This window comes from Notolepis coatsorum, assembly GCF_963971535.1.
Source record: "Notolepis coatsorum genome assembly, chromosome: 13".
NCBI lineage: Eukaryota > Metazoa > Chordata > Actinopteri > Aulopiformes > Paralepididae > Notolepis > Notolepis coatsorum.
Genome location: NC_140177.1, coordinates 26,803,097 through 26,817,317, shown reverse-complemented (window position 1 = coordinate 26,817,317; position 14,221 = coordinate 26,803,097). Strand labels below are relative to the sequence as shown.

The window sequence follows — 14,221 nt, the reverse complement described above, 5'->3', positions numbered from 1 at the left end:
GTTAGAGGCATAATGCAGGTTAGAGGCATAATGCAGGTTAGAGACATAATGCAGGTTAGAGGCATAATGTAGGTTAGAGGCATAATGTAGGTTAGAGGCATAATGTAGGTTAGAGGCATAATGTAGGTTAGAGGCATAATGCAGGGTAGGATACATAATGTAGGTTAGAGGCATAATGCAGGGTAGGAGGCATAATGTAGGTTAGAGGCATAATGCAGGTTAGAGGCATAATGTAGGTTAGAGGCATAATGCAGGTTAGAGGCATAATGTAGGTTAGGAGGCATAATGTAGGTTAGAGGCATAATGCAGGTTAGAGGCATAATGCAGGTTAGAGGCATAATGTAGGTTAGAGGCATAATGCAGGTTAGAGGCATAATGTAGGTTAGGAGGCATAATGTAGGGTAGAGACATAATGCAGGTTAGAGACATAATGCAGGTTAGAGGCATAATGCAGGGTAGAGGCATAATGTAGGTTAGAGGCATAATGTAGGTTAGAGGCATAATGTAGGTTAGAGGCATAATGTAGGTTAGAGGCATAATGCAGGTTAGAGGCATAATGCAGGTTAGAGACATAATGCAGGTTAGAGGCATAATGTAGGTTAGAGGCATAATGTAGGTTAGAGGCATAATGCAGGTTAGAGGCATAATGTAGGTTAGAGGCATAATGTAGGTTAGAGGCATAATGTAGGTTAGAGGCATAATGTAGGTTAGAGGCATAATGCAGGTTAGAGGCATACTGTAGGGTAGAGACATAATGCAGGTTAGAGGCATAATGTAGGTTAGAGGCATAATGCAGGTTAGAGGCATAATGTAGGTTAGAGGCATAATGTAGGTTAGAGGCATAATGTAGGTTAGAGGCATAATGTAGGTTAGAGGCAGGGTTAGAAATTAACATTTTTTTTCAAGGGCTTTTTTTGCCCCCCTTAATTGATTTTCGGGGGCTTTTTTTTGTATTTCGGGGGCACTGAATTTTTTTGATAAACGGTAGGGGTGGGACGGTTCACAAAATGGAAGGTTTGGTTCATATCACGAATTTGGGGTCACGGTTTTCAGTTCGATATACGTTAATTTTTATTAAAAAAATTTAACACTCAAATCTAAAAGTCAAGATAGACTGCGCTCACAAATTATAACACTGGGTGCTGAAATCCCGTCGAGTATAATAGAAAAAGAAAGCAATACGCTTGGACCAGCACTCACAGATTTTGGTATATTTAATGGCAGCCTGAAACAAACATGTTTCGGAACATAATCGTTCCGAAACATGTTTGTTTCAGGCTGCAATTAAATATACCAAAATCTGTGAGTGCTGGTCCAAGCGTATTGCTTTCTTTTTCTATAACACTCAAATCTAAACATGTTTCTCATTTATTAAAAATAAAATAAAAGGTTTACAGTGTTTACAGCCTTAAATAATGTTTGGCACACAAAGACCGAACTGACTGAAAAATATAGGCTACATTTGTCAAAGTATTAATTTAGTGCAAACAAACAATATGCTCAGCCAGCACTAGACTTTCCTTTCTTTAATTAATATAAACACACAAAAACAATGTCAACCATGTTTAAATTCCCTGCTTGTCAGTTCTTAATGGAAAGATTCGTTTTCTGCTTGAAATTATTATGTTTCTGTCTACATATATTTAGACTAACATTATTTAAATATTGAGTGCAACTGTGGTGGATTACGTAATTCGGTGAGTTGGAACTATCTATGGGTTGGCGCCGGGTCCCCACGGACATTTTAGCGTGTGGCACCGCCACCTTCAGCTCCGGTCACGTTAGGAGCAGTTCATAACGTCAACAAGCAGCGCGAAAGCGGCAATAGTCCCGGTTGGAGTTAGTAAAACACAGTTGTATGTTAGCCTTCTTGGATGTTGAATAAACGCCTATCATTGTCTTTAAACACCCCGCCTCTCAGACTCCCATTTCCTCCTCTGCTACAGTAGCTAGTAGCTACGGTGTTAGCTGTTGTTGTGAAGGGCTAGCTAGCTAACAGCTACAAACATTGTACAAACTGCTAACGCTATGGCAAGATGTGTGTAGGCCTATGTAATGTTAATGGCTATGTTTTTAAAGTCGTAATGAAGATTGATTTATATTGTGCGTGCCATTTTTACACAAACTGACTAGCACCTGGCTGCTGCTGCAGCCAGTGCAGAACACCGGCTCCGCCAAATGATTTTTTTTTATTTGCGCGTCATCTGAACCGTATACGATACACAGACGCTCCATTACCGGATAAATATATATATATATAATTAGTAAACTGTCGGGGGCATTAAGTGCCCCCCTTAACTGATTTTCGAGGGCATTTTATCCATTTTCAAGGGCATTATGCCCCAAGCCCCCGTTAATTTCGAACCCTGGTTAGAGGCATAATGTAGGTTAGAGGCATAATGCAGGTTAGAGGCATAATGCAGGTTAGAGGCATAATGCAGGTTAGAGGCATAATGTAGGTTAGAGGCATAATGTAGGTTAGAGGCATAATGTAGGTTAGAGGCATAATGCAGGTTAGAGGCATAATGCAGGTTAGAGGCATAATTCAGGTTAGAGGCATAATGCAGGTTAGAGGCATAATGCAGGTTAGAGGCATAATGTAGGTTAGAGGCATAATGCAGGTTAGAGGCATAATTCAGGTTAGAGGCATAATGTAGGTTAGAGGCATAATGTAGGTTAGAGGCATAATGTAGGTTAGAGGCATAATGTAGGTTAGAGGCATAATGTAGGTTAGAGGCATAATGCAGGTTAGAGGCATAATGTAGGTTAGAGGCATAATGTAGGTTAGAGGCATAATGTAGGTTAGAGGCATAATGTAGGTTAGAGGCATAATGCAGGTTAGAGGCATAATGCAGGTTAGAGGCATAATGTAGGTTAGAGACATAATGCAGGTTAGAGGCATAATGTAGGTTAGAGGCATAATGTAGGTTAGAGACATAATGTAGGTTAGAGACATAATGCAGGTTAGAGGCATAATGTAGGTTAGAGGCATAATGCAGGTTAGAGGCATAATTCAGGTTAGAGGCATAATGCAGGTTAGAGGCATAATGTAGGTTAGAGGCATAATGCAGGTTAGAGGCATAATTCAGGTTAGAGGCATAATGTAGGTTAGAGGCATAATGTAGGTTAGAGGCATAATGTAGGTTAGAGGCATAATGTAGGTTAGAGGCATAATGTAGGTTAGAGGCATAATGTAGGTTAGAGGCATAATGCAGGTTAGAGGCATAATGTAGGTTAGAGGCATAATGTAGGTTAGAGGCATAATGTAGGTTAGAGGCATAATGCAGGTTAGAGGCATAATGTAGGTTAGAGGCATAATGTAGGTTAGAGGCATAATGCAGGTTAGAGGCATAATGCAGGTTAGAGGCATAATGTAGGTTAGAGGCATAATGTAGGTTAGAGGCATAATGTAGGTTAGAGGCATAATGTAGGTTAGAGGCATAATGTAGGTTAGAGGCATAATGCAGGTTAGAGGCATAATGTAGGTTAGAGGCATAATGTAGGTTAGAGGCATAATGCAGGTTAGAGGCATAATTCAGGTTAGAGGCATAATGCAGGTTAGAGGCATAATGTAGGTTAGAGGCATAATGCAGGTTAGAGGCATAATTCAGGTTAGAGGCATAATGCAGGTTAGAGGCATAATGTAGGTTAGAGGCATAATGCAGGGTAGAGGCATAATGCAGGGTAGGAGACATAATGCAGGGTAGAGGCATAATGCAGGCAGGAGACATAATGTAGGTTAGAGGCATAATGCAGGTTAGAGGCATAAGGGCCCGCGTCCACCTAGCGCATATTTCTCCGTGAAACATGCTGGGAGTGCGCCGGCAGAGCTGGCTTGACGCGCATCTTGTAGATGACAGAAAGAAATCTACAGCCATGCCGCGGTTTTGCACATATTATAGCATATTTGAATAACTTTATTGTATATTAATTATATATATAGTTATTGCCTGACACCACAGTTCGCCCTTTGCTTTTTATTAGCTTTTTAGTAGTGTATTCGTGTAGTTATTATTATTAGTTTTGTCGCGGATCTCAATGGTCTGTGTGGAGACAGCCAGACAGGCAGGCAGCTCCGGTGTCAGGTTACAAGCAGAGTGGTAGATGACTGGCTGTGATTGGTTGTTTGAATATGCGCTCGGCGCACCGCTCTAGAAAAGTTCAGCCAGTTTCAACTCTCTGGCTTGTGCGGCCGCATAAAGGCGCTGAAAAAAGAAGCCGACGGCAGCGCACTTCCTAGAGGCGGCCGCATGGGGCCGCATGCGCTCCCTCCCCATTGTAATACATTGAAAACAGACGCGTGCGGTCCTAAATATGCGCTAGGTGGACGCGGGCCCTAATGCAGGTTAGAGGCATAATGCAGGGTAGAGGCATAATGCAGGGTAGGAGACATAATGCAGGTTAGAGGCATAATGCAGGGTAGGAGACATAATGTAGGTTAGAGGCATAATGCAGGTTAGAGGCATAATGCAGGTTAGAGGCATAATGCAGGTTAGAGGCATAATGCAGGGTAGGAGACATAATGTAGGTTAGAGGCATAATGTACGTTAGAGGCATAATGCAGGTTAGAGGCATAATGCAGGTTAGAGGCATAATGTAGGTTAGAGGCATAATGCAGGTTAGAGGCATAATGCAGGTTAGAGGCATAATGTAGGTTAGAGGCATAATGCAGGTTAGAGGCATAATGTAGGTTAGAGGCATAATGCAGGTTAGAGGCATAATGTAGGTTAGAGGCATAATGCAGGTTAGAGGCATAATGCAGGGTAGGAGACATAATGTAGGTTAGAGGCATAATGCAGGTTAGAGGCATAATGTAGGTTAGAGGCATAATGCAGGTTAGAGGCATAATTCAGGTTAGAGGCATAATGCAGGTTAGAGGCATAATGTAGGTTAGAGGCATAATGCAGGGTAGAGGCATAATGCAGGGTAGGAGACATAATGCAGGGTAGAGGCATAATGCAGGGTAGGAGACATAATGTAGGTTAGAGGCATAATGCAGGTTAGAGGCATAATGCAGGTTAGAGGCATAATGCAGGGTAGAGGCATAATGCAGGGTAGGAGACATAATGTAGGTTAGAGGCATAATGCAGGTTAGAGGCATAATGCAGGTTAGAGGCATAATGCAGGGTAGAGGCATAATGCAGGGTAGGAGACATAATGCAGGTTAGAGGCATAATGCAGGGTAGGAGACATAATGTAGGTTAGAGGCATAATGCAGGTTAGAGGCATAATGCAGGTTAGAGGCATAATGCAGGTTAGAGGCATAATGCAGGGTAGGAGACATAATGTAGGTTAGAGGCATAATGTAGGTTAGAGGCATAATGCAGGTTAGAGGCATAATGCAGGTTAGAGGCATAATGTAGGTTAGAGGCATAATGCAGGTTAGAGGCATAATGCAGGTTAGAGGCATAATGTAGGTTAGAGGCATAATGCAGGTTAGAGGCATAATGTAGGTTAGAGGCATAATGCAGGTTAGAGGCATAATGTAGGTTAGAGGCATAATGCAGGTTAGAGGCATAATGCAGGTTAGAGGCATAATGTAGGTTAGAGGCATATAGTAGGTTAGAGGCATAATGTAGGTTAGAGACATAATGTAGGGTAGGAGGCATAATGTAGGTTAGAGGCATAATGCAGGTTAGAGGCATAATGTAGGTTAGAGGCATAATGCAGGTTAGAGGCATAATGTAGGTTAGAGGCATAATGCAGGTTAGAGGCATAATGTAGGTTAGAGGCATAATGCAGGGTAGGATACATAATGTAGGTTAGAGGCATAATGCAGGGTAGGAGGCATAATGTAGGTTAGGAGGCATAATGCAGGGTAGGAGACATAATGCAGGTTAGAGGCATAATGCAGGTTAAAGGCATAATGTAGGTTAGAGACATAATGTAGGTTAGGAGGCATAATGTAGGGTAGAGACATAATGCAGGGTAGGATACATAATGTAGGTTAGAGGCATAATGCAGGTTAGAGGCATAATGTAGGTTAGAGGCATAATGCAGGTTAGAGGCATAATGTAGGTTAGGAGGCATAATGTAGGTTAGAGGCATAATGCAGGTTAGAGGCATAATGCAGGTTAGAGGCATAATGCAGGTTAGAGGCATAATGCAGGTTAGAGGCATAATGTAGGTTAGGAGGCATAATGTAGGTTAGAGGCATAATGTAGGTTAGAGGCATAATGCAGGTTAGAGGCATAATGTAGGTTAGAGGCATAATGCAGGTTAGAGACATAATGTAGGTTAGAGGCATAATGCAGGTTAGAGACATAATGCAGGTTAGAGGCATAATGCAGGTTAGAGGCATAATGTAGGGTAGGAGACATAATGCAGGTTAGAGGCATAATGCAGGTTAGAGGCATAATGTAGGTTAGAGGCATAATGTAGGTTAGAGGCATAATGCAGGGTAGGATACATAATGTAGGTTAGAGACATAATGCAGGGTAGGAGGCATAATGTAGGTTAGGAGGCATAATGCAGGGTAGGAGACATAATGCAGGTTAGAGGCATAAATGCAGGTTAAAGGCATAATGTAGGTTAGAGACATAATGTAGGTTAGGAGGCATAATGTAGGGTAGAGACATAGTGCAGGGTAGGATACATAATGTAGGTTAGAGGCATAATGCAGGTTAGAGGCATAATGTAGGTTAGAGGCATAATGCAGGTTAGAGGCATAATGTAGGTTAGGAGGCATAATGTAGGTTAGAGGCATAATGCAGGTTAGAGGCATAATGCAGGTTAGAGGCATAATGTAGGTTAGAGGCATAATGCAGGTTAGAGGCATAATGTAGGTTAGGAGGCATAATGTAGGTTAGAGGCATAATGCAGGTTAGAGGCATAATGCAGGTTAGAGGCATAATGCAGGTTAGAGGCATAATGCAGGTTAGAGGCATAATGTAGGTTAGGAGGCATAATGTAGGTTAGAGGCATAATGTAGGTTAGAGGCATAATGCAGGTTAGAGGCATAATGTAGGTTAGAGGCATAATGCAGGTTAGAGACATAATGTAGGTTAGAGGCATAATGCAGGTTAGAGACATAATGCAGGTTAGAGGCATAATGCAGGTTAGAGGCATAATGTAGGGTAGGAGACATAATGCAGGTTAGAGGCATAATGCAGGTTAGAGGCATAATGTAGGTTAGAGGCATAATGTAGGTTAGCGGCATAATGTAGGTTAGAGGCATAATGTAGGTTAGAGACATAATGTAGGTTAGAGACATAATGCAGGTTAGAGGCATAATGTAGGTTAGAGGCATAATGCAGGTTAGAGGCATAATTCAGGTTAGAGGCATAATGCAGGTTAGAGGCATAATGTAGGTTAGAGGCATAATGCAGGTTAGAGGCATAATGCAGGTTAGAGGCATAATGTAGGTTAGAGGCATAATGCAGGTTAGAGGCATAATGTAGGTTAGGAGGCATAATGTAGGTTAGAGGCATAATGCAGGTTAGAGGCATAATGCAGGTTAGAGGCATAATGCAGGTTAGAGGCATAATGCAGGTTAGAGGCATAATGTAGGTTAGGAGGCATAATGTAGGTTAGAGGCATAATGTAGGTTAGAGGCATAATGCAGGTTAGAGGCATAATGTAGGTTAGAGGCATAATGCAGGTTAGAGACATAATGTAGGTTAGAGGCATAATGCAGGTTAGAGACATAATGCAGGTTAGAGGCATAATGCAGGTTAGAGGCATAATGTAGGGTAGGAGACATAATGCAGGTTAGAGGCATAATGCAGGTTAGAGGCATAATGTAGGTTAGAGGCATAATGTAGGTTAGCGGCATAATGTAGGTTAGAGGCATAATGTAGGTTAGAGACATAATGTAGGTTAGAGACATAATGCAGGTTAGAGGCATAATGTAGGTTAGAGGCATAATGCAGGTTAGAGGCATAATTCAGGTTAGAGGCATAATGCAGGTTAGAGGCATAATGTAGGTTAGAGGCATAATGCAGGTTAGAGGCATAATTCAGGTTAGAGGCATAATGTAGGTTAGAGGCATAATGTAGGTTAGAGGCATAATGTAGGTTAGAGGCATAATGTAGGTTAGAGGCATAATGCAGGTTAGAGGCATAATGTAGGTTAGAGGCATAATGTAGGTTAGAGGCATAATGTAGGTTAGAGGCATAATGCAGGTTAGAGGCATAATGTAGGTTAGAGGCATAATGTAGGTTAGAGGCATAATGCAGGTTAGAGGCATAATGCAGGTTAGAGGCATAATGCAGGTTAGAGGCATAATGTAGGTTAGAGGCATAATGTAGGTTAGAGGCATAATGTAGGTTAGAGGCATAATGTAGGTTAGAGGCATAATGCAGGTTAGAGGCATAATGTAGGTTAGAGGCATAATGTAGGTTAGAGGCATAATGCAGGTTAGAGGCATAATTCAGGTTAGAGGCATAATGCAGGTTAGAGGCATAATGTAGGTTAGAGGCATAATGCAGGTTAGAGGCATAATTCAGGTTAGAGGCATAATGCAGGTTAGAGGCATAATGTAGGTTAGAGGCATAATGCAGGGTAGAGGCATAATGCAGGGTAGGAGACATAATGCAGGGTAGAGGCATAATGCAGGGTAGGAGACATAATGTAGGTTAGAGGCATAATGCAGGTTAGAGGCATAATGCAGGTTAGAGGCATAATGCAGGTTAGAGGCATAATGCAGGGTAGGAGACATAATGCAGGTTAGAGGCATAATGCAGGGTAGGAGACATAATGTAGGTTAGAGGCATAATGCAGGTTAGAGGCATAATGCAGGTTAGAGGCATAATGCAGGTTAGAGGCATAATGCAGGGTAGGAGACATAATGTAGGTTAGAGGCATAATGTAGGTTAGAGGCATAATGCAGGTTAGAGGCATAATGCAGGTTAGAGGCATAATGTAGGTTAGAGGCATAATGCAGGTTAGAGGCATAATGCAGGTTAGAGGCATAATGTAGGTTAGAGGCATAATGCAGGTTAGAGGCATAATGTAGGTTAGAGGCATAATGCAGGTTAGAGGCATAATGTAGGTTAGAGGCATAATGCAGGTTAGAGGCATAATGCAGGTTAGAGGCATAATGTAGGTTAGAGGCATAATGTAGGTTAGAGGCATAATGTAGGTTAGAGACATAATGTAGGGTAGGAGGCATAATGTAGGTTAGAGGCATAATGCAGGTTAGAGGCATAATGTAGGTTAGAGGCATAATGCAGGTTAGAGGCATAATGTAGGTTAGAGGCATAATGCAGGTTAGAGGCATAATGTAGGTTAGAGGCATAATGCAGGGTAGGATACATAATGTAGGTTAGAGGCATAATGCAGGGTAGGAGGCATAATGTAGGTTAGGAGGCATAATGCAGGGTAGGAGACATAATGCAGGTTAGAGGCATAATGCAGGTTAAAGGCATAATGTAGGTTAGAGACATAATGTAGGTTAGGAGGCATAATGTAGGGTAGAGACATAATGCAGGGTAGGATACATAATGTAGGTTAGAGGCATAATGCAGGTTAGAGGCATAATGTAGGTTAGAGGCATAATGCAGGTTAGAGGCATAATGTAGGTTAGGAGGCATAATGTAGGTTAGAGGCATAATGCAGGTTAGAGGCATAATGCAGGTTAGAGGCATAATGCAGGTTAGAGGCATAATGCAGGTTAGAGGCATAATGCAGGTTAGAGGCATAATGTAGGTTAGGAGGCATAATGTAGGTTAGAGGCATAATGTAGGTTAGAGGCATAATGCAGGTTAGAGGCATAATGTAGGTTAGAGGCATAATGCAGGTTAGAGACATAATGTAGGTTAGAGGCATAATGCAGGTTAGAGACATAATGCAGGTTAGAGGCATAATGCAGGTTAGAGGCATAATGTAGGGTAGGAGACATAATGCAGGTTAGAGGCATAATGCAGGTTAGAGGCATAATGTAGGTTAGAGGCATAATGTAGGTTAGAGGCATAATGCAGGGTAGGATACATAATGTAGGTTAGAGGCATAATGCAGGGTAGGAGGCATAATGTAGGTTAGGAGGCATAATGCAGGGTAGGAGACATAATGCAGGTTAGAGGCATAAATGCAGGTTAAAGGCATAATGTAGGTTAGAGACATAATGTAGGTTAGGAGGCATAATGTAGGGTAGAGACATAGTGCAGGGTAGGATACATAATGTAGGTTAGAGGCATAATGCAGGTTAGAGGCATAATGTAGGTTAGAGGCATAATGCAGGTTAGAGGCATAATGCAGGTTAGGAGGCATAATGTAGGTTAGAGGCATAATGCAGGTTAGAGGCATAATGTAGGTTAGAGGCATAATGTAGGTTAGAGGCATAATGTAGGTTAGAGGCATAATGTAGGTTAGGAGGCATAATGCAGGTTAGAGGCATAATTCAGGGTAGAGGCATAATGCAGGGTAGAGGCATAATGTAGGTTAGAGGCATAATGCAGGTTAGAGGCATAATTCAGGGTAGAGGCATAATGCAGGGTAGAGACATAGTGCAGGGTAGGATACATAATGTAGGTTAGAGGCATAATGCAGGTTAGAGGCATAATGTAGGTTAGAGGCATAATGCAGGTTAGAGGCATAATGTAGGTTAGGAGGCATAATGTAGGTTAGAGGCATAATGTAGGTTAGAGACATAATGCAGGTTAGAGGCATAATGTAGGTTAGAGGCATAATGTAGGTTAGAGGCATAATGTAGGTTAGAGGCATAATGCAGGTTAGAGGCATAATGCAGGTTAGAGGCATAATGCAGGTTAGAGGCATAATGCAGGGTAGGAGACATAATGCAGGGTAGAGGCATAATGCAGGTTAGAGGCATAATGCAGGTTAGAGGCATAATGCAGGTTAGAGGCATAATGTAGGTTAGAGGCATAATGTAGGTTAGAGGCATAATGCAGGGTAGATGCATAATGCAGGTTAGAGGCATAATGCAGGTTAGAGGCATAATGCAGGTTAGAGGCATAATGCAGGGTAGGAGGCATAATTCAGGTTAGAGGCATAATGCAGGGTAGAGGCATAATGCAGGGTAGGAGACATAATGCAGGGTAGAGGCATAATGCAGGTTAGAGGCATAATGCAGGGTAGGAGGCATAATGCAGGTTAGAGGCATAATGCAGGTTAGAGGCATAATGTAGGTTAGGAGGCATAATGCAGGGTAGGAGACATAATGCAGGTTAGAGGCATAATGTAGGTTAGAGGCATAATGCAGGTTAGAGGCATAACGTAGGTTAGAGGCATAATGCAGGGTAGGAGACATAATGTAGGTTAGAGGCATAATGTAGGTTAGGAGGCATAATGCAGGGTAAGAGGCATAATGCAGGGTAGGAGGCATAATGTAGGTTAGGAGGCATAATGTAGGTTAGGAGGCATAATGCAGGGTAGGATACATAATGTAGATTAGAGGCATAATGCAGGGTAGGAGGCATAATGCAATACTGCAAAAATGGCACTTTCATATTTGTAAAAATGAATGTAAGATTTCTTGTTATCTTTGGTCTCCGGCAGGGAATGGAAGTACAATATTCCCTCAAAAACATTTCATTGTCACTTCCATGTTTTCTCATGTGGTGCATCTTTGTTACCTGGAACAGCAGTTAATTTCAAGCCAGGCTTGATACTGTAAAGGTTTCTTACTTTCTTTTCTTTTTTTAAATTTGTTTCCTTCTTTTTAATCCACAAAACTACATACGCATTTTGCATGCATGTTTTGTGCAACATGTCAGAGCTGAAGCTATTAACTCATTCAGCGGCAGTCACGATGATAGTCGGGTTAACTCGCCATCGCTTGAGCGCCAATCACGAGTATAGTCAGGTTTTAATTGTTATTTCTTTTATTAGCGATATCCATTAATTTTCATCCATCCAGCCTGATGTTATCGTTGGGAATGGGTCTGAGCTGTGTGCCGTTGGTGGATAATCGATAATCAGGCGAAAAATTACAACCCGTTTAGTGTATTCCACTAAAACGCTATTATCGCGTCTTTCTCTGGAATTACTCAGAAGCACCCAAACTATACTCATATTCAAAACAGTATAAAACGGAAATGTGCAGATGAAAAAACAATCCACTTCGTACATGTTGACTGGAAGCAACTCACTGATAATCGACGGGTGTATTAGACCCATAGCTATAATTTAAGATATATTTTAAGCACTCGCAAATCTTGCAGTCCTCCCATTGACTTACAGCGGTGGCGTACTAGCGCCATCTCGCGGATTAAGCTCCGGCGCTGAATGAGTTAACAACACACCATTGTTTTGTTTGTAGCATATTGAAAACTGTCAATACAGTAGATACAATATTAACACTTTCAGCGCCAGCAGGGGGCGCACGATTTAGTGCTTGAATGCCCAGCATCCACTTCAATGTTAGCGTTAATAACGCCGAATCTATGTTTTAAATTATGGCTATGTGTCTAATCTGCCTGTCGCTTATCAATGACTAATTTTCCAGTCAACATTGTCGAAGCGGATTGTTTTTTTTATCGGTTCATTTCCGTTTTATAGCATTTTGAAAAGCCCTCGTTTTCAAGGAAAATAAAAAGATTCCGTGATAAACGCCCTGTACTGGAATATTCTAGAACGTTGTCATTTTTCGGCCTATTTATGAATCGTTTTCAAATAAACGCTAGATTATCGATAGTATATGTGTACGTATGCACGCTGGGGCCGCAAGCTGAAAATCAATTATCTTAGTTCCTGATCGCTCGCACAGCCACACAGCCACACACACACATAGGGGAAAAGCTTATATCTCCGTGAAAACAGGTCTGATTATCCTAAGACTGGTGAAATAGATTCTTTGAGTGCCACTCACGAGATTTCTCGGGTTTTTTATAGGTGGTTGCTAGCCACTCACGAGATTTCTCTGAATTTTTTTTTTTTAGCGATCTGAAAAATTATTGCATCACCCGAGCCTACCCGAGTATAGCCGAGCGGCGCCGGCGATCACTGTGGAAAAAAGCGCCCCCTGTCGTCTCCCAGATGACATAAGTGATTTTGGAATGGACTCAATGAAAATGAATGGGGAAAAAAATCCGGTACTCCACATTTTCCAGTTCACTGATCCAGCCGGGGTTACCACAGTTCATTCTGGAACCTCAGATCCCCGCTGATCATGGAGATCTACAGTATCACGTTGGATCCATACACGTATCGTTTTTTCGAATGGTGATCAGGAATTGGAATATACCAGTTGGATACCATCTGATGTCAGGTAAGGACTCTATGTTATCAGTGTTAGGATAATCAGAGTAAGTTTGATGAAGTTATAAGCTGTTTTGTGAAATGTCTTCTTTCGGTTTCACTGTAAAAGTCCGTGAGGAAATCAACGGAGCGATTATCCGTGCGCGGCCGTAATGTGCTTGCGTGCACGTATAATATTGATCATCTAGCGTTTATTTGAAAACGATTCATAAAAAGGCAGACGAATATCAACGTTGTGGAATATTCCACTAAAAGACGATTTTCATAGAATGCTCCAGAATGAGCTGTTTTTTATATCAAACGGGGGCTTTTCTAACTGCTCTGAAACGGAAACGACGCGATAAAAAAACAATCTGCCTTGACAGCACTGACTGGAAAATAGTCTTTGATAATGCGATGGGCAGATTAGACACATAGCCATAATTTAAAACATAGATTAGGCGATATTAACGTTAACATTGGCGCCGATGGTGGCATTCAGCCGGTAAAACGGAAAACCAGGTGTGGCGCTCAAAGTGTTAACTGAGATCAGATGTTATCTAAAAAGATCATTCCAATTCCTGATCGCCATTCCAAAAATCAATCGCTTTTATTGATCCAACGCTACATACTGTAAACACATATTCCACGCTGTTCTGATGGTCCACAATGAATCCGATCGGCTCGGGGTACATGCCTGAGAAGTAAAATGTGGATTCCGGATTTTTCTTTTCTCATCCATTTTCATTGAGTCCATTCCAAAGGGGTGCATTACCATCTGGGAGACGATAGGGGGCAGTTTTTTCACATCTGAGCTCCTGATGGGGCTGGTTTACCAACAGGAGACTCCGTTGATGAAATATGAATTCAGAGCGCTATTAAAAAAATAACACGCAAATTGTCGTGGTGGGCATTCAGGGGGCGGGCTGATAACACGTGTTATGTCGTTTTGGGCATTCAAAGTGTTAAGAATAGTCCAAATTTAATTAATTAAATTGTTTAGCAGAGTTAAAAACACACAGGGATAGGTTATGATGATATTTTAAAATAATAACTTGCACTTCTGAGGGGGGGGGGATTGTGA

At 41.8% G+C, this 14,221-nt stretch overlaps 1 protein-coding gene across 1 annotated transcript in view; it reads right to left on the bottom strand.

Annotated features, from left to right (window-relative positions):
* Nucleotides 1–14,221, bottom strand: part of rabggtb (Rab geranylgeranyltransferase subunit beta) — a 33,469-nt gene that overhangs the window by 17,896 nt on the left and 1,352 nt on the right. The gene's annotated exons all lie outside the window — the stretch shown is intronic.